We start from the raw sequence: 6000 nt of genomic DNA, 5'->3' as shown, positions 1-6000 counted from the left end.
TCGATGTTAATGGGGGCCTGTCCGGCCCGTCTTTTCCTGTAGTCCACAATAAGCTCCTTTGTTTTGCTCACATTGAGGGAGAGGTTGTTGTCCTGGCACCACACTGCCAGTTCTCTGACCACCTCCCTATAGGTCGTCTCATCGTTGTCGGTGATCAGGCCTACCACTGTTGTGTCGTCAGCAAACTTAGTGATGGTGTTGGAATCGTGTTCGGCCACGCAGTCGTGGGTGAACAGGGAGTACAGGAGAGGACTAAGGACACATCCCTGAGGGGCACCCATGTTGAGGGTCAGCGTGGTGGATGTGTTGTTGCCTACCCTTACCACCTGGGAGCGGCCCGTCAGGAAGTCCAGGATCCAGTTGCAGAGGGAGGTGTTTAGTCCCAGGGTCCTTAGCTTAGTGATGAGCTTCGTGGGCACTATGGTGTTGAACACTGAGCTGTAGTCAATGAACAGCATTCTCACATAGGTGTTCCTTTTGTCCAGGTGGGAAAGGGCAGTGTGGAGTGCTATTGAGATTGCGTCATCTGTGGATCTGTTAGGGCGGTATGCGAATTGGAGTTGGTCTAGGGTTTCTGGGATGATGGTGTTGATGTGAGACATGACCAGCCTTTCAAAGCACTTCATGGCTACTGACATGAGAGCCACGGGGCAGTAATCATTTAGGCAGGTTACCTTCGCTTCCTTGGGCACAGGGACTATGATGGTCTGCTTGAAACATGTACAGTTGAAATCGGAAGTTTACATACACTTAGGTTGGAGTCATTAAAACTCGTTTTTCAACCACTCCACAAATTTCTTGTTAACAAACTAAAGTTTTGGCAAGTCGGTTAGGACATCTACTTTGTGCATGACACAAGTAATTTCTCCAACAATTGTTTACAGACAGATTATTTCACTTATAATTCACTGTATCACAATTCCAGTTGGTCAGAAGTTTACATACACTAAGTTGACTGTGCCTTTAAGTAGCTTGGAAAATTCCAGAAAATGATGTCATGGCTTCTGATAGGCTAATTGTCAGCATTTGAGTCAATTGGAGGTGTACCTGTGGATGTATTTCAAGGCCTACCTTCAAACTCAGTGCCTCTGCTTCACATCATGGGAAAATCAAAAGAAATCAGCAAAGACCTCAGAAAAATTGTAGACCCCCAGAAGTCTGGTTCATCCTTGGGAGCAATTTCCAAATGCCTGAAGGTACCACGTTCATCTGTAAAAACAATAGTACGCAAGTATAAACACCATAGGACCACGCAGCCGTCATCCCGCTCAGGAAGGAAACGCGTTCTGTCTCCTAGAGATGAAAGTACTTTGGTACGAAAAGTGCAAATCAATCCCAGAACAACAGCAAAGGACCTTGTGAAGATGCTGGAGGAAACAGGTACAAAAGTATCTATATCCACAGTAAAATTAGTCCTATATCGACATAACCTGAAAGGCTGCTCAGCAAGGAAGAAGCCACTGCTCCAAAACCACCATAAAAAAGCCAGACTACGGTTTGCAACTGCACATTGGGACAAAGATTGTACTTTTTGGAGAAATTTCCTCTGGTCTGATGAAACAAAAATAGAACTGTTTGGCCATAATGACGATTGTTATGTTTGGAGGAAAAAGGGGGAGTCTTGCAAGCCGAAGAACACCATCCCAACCGTGAATCACGGGGTGGCAGCATCATGTTGTGAGGGTGCTTTGCTGCAGGAGGGACTGGTGCACTTCACAAAATCGATGGCATCATGAGGAAAGAAAATTATGTGGATATATTGAAGCAGCATCTCAAGACATCAGTCAGGAAGTTAAAGCTTGGTCAGAAATGGGACTTCCAAATGGACAATGACCCCAAGCATACTTCCAAAGTTGTGGTAAAATGGCTTAAGGGAAACAAAGTCAAGGTATTGGAGTGGCCATCACAAAGCCCTGACCTCAATTTTATAGAGAAATTGTGAGCAGAACTGAAAGTGTGTGCGAGCAAGAAGGCCTACAAACCTGACTCAGTTACACCAGCACTGTCAGGAGGAATGGGCCAAAATTCACCCAACTTATTGTGGGAAGCTTGTGGAAGGCTACCCATAATGTTTGACCCAAGTTAAACACTTTAAAGGCAATGCTACCAAATACTAATTGAGTGTATGCAATCTTCTGACCTACTGGGAATGTGATGAAAGAAATAAAAGCTGAAATAAATCATTATCACTACTATTATTCTGACATTTCACATTCTGAAAATAAAGTGGCGATCCTAACTGACCTAAGACAGGGAATTTTTACTAGGATTTAAGGTCAGGAATTGTGAAAACTGAGTTTAAATGTATTTGGCTAAGGTGTATGCAAACTTCTGTCTTCAACTGTAGGTATTACAGACTCGGTCAGGGAGAGGTTGAAAATGTCAGTGAAGACAGTTGGTCCGTGCATGCTTTGAGTACACGTCCTGGCAATCTTTCTGTCCCAGCGGCTTTGTGAATGTTCACCTGTTTAAAGGTGTTGTTCACATCGGCTACCGAGAGCTTTATCACACAGTCATCCAGAACAGCTGGTGCTCTCGTGCATGCTTCAGTGTTGCTTGCCTCGAAGCGAGCATAAAAGGCATTTAGCTCGTCTGTGTTTCCCTTTGTAATCCGTAATAGTTTTCAAGCCCTGCCACATCTGCCAAGTGTCAGAGCCGGTGTAGTAGGATTAAATCTTAATCCTGTATTGACGATTTGCTTGTTTGATGGTTCGTCTGAGGGCATAGCGGGATTTCTTATAAGCGTCCGGATTAGTCTCCAGCTCCTTGAAAGCGGCAGCTCTAGCCTTTAGCTCGATGCGGATGTTGCCTGTAATCCATGGCTTCTGGTTGGGATTTGTACGTACAGTCACTGTGGGGACGACGTCATCGATGCCCTTATTGATGAAGCCGATGACGTATTCCTCAATGCCGTTGGATGAATCCTGGAACATATTCCAGTCTGTGCTAGCAAAACAGTCCTGTAGCATAGTAGCATCCGCGTCATCTGACCACTTCCGTATTGAGAGTCACCAGTACTTCCTGCTTTAGTTTTTGCTTGTAAGCAGGAATCAGGAGGATAGAATTATGGTCAGATTTGCCAAATGGAGGGTGGGGGAGAGCTTTGTATGCATCTCTGTGTGTGGAGTAAAGGTGGTCTAGATTTCTTTTCCCCTGGTTGCACGTGTTGGTAAAATTTGGTAAAACTGATTTAAGTCTGGCTGCATTAACATCCCCGGCCACTAGGAGCGCCGCTTCTGGGTGAGCATTTTCTTCTTTGCTTATGGCTTCAGAGTTGGTTGAGAGCGGTCTTAGTACCAGCTTTGTTTTGTGGTGGTAAATAGATGGCTACGAATTATACAGATGAGATCTCAAATCTCTTGGTAGATAATGTGGTCTACAGTTTATCATAAGGTACTCTACCTCAGGCAAGCAATACCTTGAGACTTATCTAATATTAGACATCACGCACCAGCTGTTATTGACAAATAGACACACACCCCCACCAATCGTCTTACCAGAAGTAGCGTCTCTGTTCTGCCGGTACATGGAAAATCCCGCTAGCTCTATATTGTTCGCATCGTCGTTCAGCCACTTCTCGGTGAAACGTAAGATGTCACAGTTTTTAATGTCCCATTGGTAGGATAATCTTAATAGTAGGTCATCAATTTTATTTTCCAAATTTTTGCACGTTAGCAAGAAGAATGGAAGGCACTGGGAGTTCACTCGCTCGCCTCCGGATTCTCAGAAGGATCCCCCCAATCTGCGTGCCTCTTCCGTCTTTTCTTCACGCAAAAGGCGTGAATCTGGGCCTTTTCCAGTGAAAGCAGGATATAAAAAAAACAAGTTTCACAAAACAGTAACAAAATAGCACAATTGGTTGGGAGAAAGTAAAACATCTGCCATGTTCTTCGGCGCCATCTTTGAGACTGCACTTGAAGAAACTTTCATAGTTCTTGAAATTTTCCGTATTGACGGACCTTCATGTCTTGAAGTAATGATGGACTGTCATTTCACTTTGTTGATTTGAGCTGTTCTTGCCATAATATGGACTTGGTCTTTTACCAAATAGGGCTATCTTCTGCATACCACCCCTACCTTGTCAAAACACAACTGATTGGCTCAGACGCATTAAGGAAAAAATTTCCACAAAATAACTTTGAACAAGGCACACCTGTTAATTTAAATGCATTCCAGGTGACTACCTCATAAAGCTGGTTGAGAGAATGCCAAGAGTGTGCAAAGCTGTCATCAAGGCAAAGGGTGGCTACTTTGAAGAATCTCAAATGTAAAATACATTTAGATGTTTAACACTTTTTTTTGGTTACTACATGATTCCACATGTGTCATTTCATAGTTTTGATGTCTTCACTATTATTCTACTATGTAGAAAATAGTTTTTAAAAAAATGAAATGAGTAGTTGTTCTAAGACTTTTGACCGGTTGTGTAGATATTGCGAGACAGGCATGTTTAGATGACAAACAAGAAATTAGTATCGTGACCAGTACTCATAAAACATCTCATATTGCTGATCTAGGACCAGTTTCACCTTTCAGATCATGATTAAGAAAATATGTGTCACTATATTATATTTCCGTTTTCATTTCACTTGTACCTGTCAAATATGCATAATCTGAAATTACATTGTCACTTGTACCTGTCAAATATGCATAATCTGAAGTGCCATTTCCATGCCTCTGTAATCTCCTTCTCCACCAGGATCCTTGACAACAAAGCACTTTAAGAATAGATGCCCAGCCGTAGGGCAGCCTGTCAGACCTACCTGCTGTAGGACAGAACTAGAGATAACTTCCAACTGAACGAGCTAACAGTATGTAGCCACTAGCCTCCACACAGTGTGACAGTCAGCAGGCTGTTGGGGCGTGAGGAAGGAGGGAGAGAAAAGACTGAGGATGAGGCTCTGTATCAAGATCTTTTAGACAAGACAAACAGCATCCTTTCACATTGCTATTCATACCAATTATGTTTTCAGACCATATTTCTGTGTGTGTGTGTGTGCGAGACACCCTTGCCAGAGGGGTACACCACCAGATTATGTTGAGGAAGTGATTTGGGTTGACATTTTGTCACAGTCGTTCCGCCGAAAAGAAGATTCAATAATTTATTCAACCAGCCAGCGGGGGCTGCCACTCTGAGCTCTCTCTGTTGTTTCCTTGTGTGTCATGTGGGTAGGTGAGCCACTGAGCTAAACAACAGGCCTCCTGACAAAGCAGCAGTTCTCACATGATCATGACAGCCTCAGGAGTAGAGGGATTTTCAGGAACAGGGCATCATTTCTAGCCGAATGAATCCAGATTAAACGCTACTTTCATTTTTTTTCCTCAACATAGCTTTTAGTCTGGATTCAGCAGGCTACACATTATCTCCAGAGTAACATTCTGTTTGGATTCACCATGCTGCATTATCTCCAGAGTAACATTCTGTTTGGATTCACCAGGCTACATTATCTCCAGAGTAACATTCAGTTTGGATTCACCAGGCTACATTATCTCCGGAGTAACATTCAGTTTGGATTCACCAGGCTACATTATCTCCGGAGTAACATTCTGTTTGGATTCAACAGGCTACATTATCTCCAGAGTAACATTCCGTTCGGATTCACCATGCTACATTATCTCCAGAGTAACATTCTGTTTGGATTCACCAGGCTACATTATCTCCGGAGTAACATTCAGTTTGGATTCACCAGGCTACATTATCTCCGGAGTAACATTCTGTTTGGATTCACCAGGCTACATTATCTCCAGAGTAACATTCTGTTTGGATTCAACAGGCTACATTATCTCCAGAGTAACATTCCGTTCGGATTCACCATGCTACATTATCTCCAGAGTAACATTCTGTTTGGATTCACCAGGCTACATTATCTCCGGAGTAACATTCTGTTTGGATTCACCAGGCTACATTATCTCCAGAGTAACATTCCGTTCGGATTCACCAGGCTACATTATCTCCGGAGTAACATTCAGTTTGGATTCACCATGCTACATTATCTCCAG

Source organism: Oncorhynchus mykiss, chromosome 9 (genome assembly GCF_057628025.1).
Source record: "Oncorhynchus mykiss isolate SJ-2025 chromosome 9, ASM5762802v1, whole genome shotgun sequence".
NCBI classification, from domain to species: domain Eukaryota; kingdom Metazoa; phylum Chordata; class Actinopteri; order Salmoniformes; family Salmonidae; genus Oncorhynchus; species Oncorhynchus mykiss.
Note: the sequence above shows the minus strand (reverse complement) of the source record.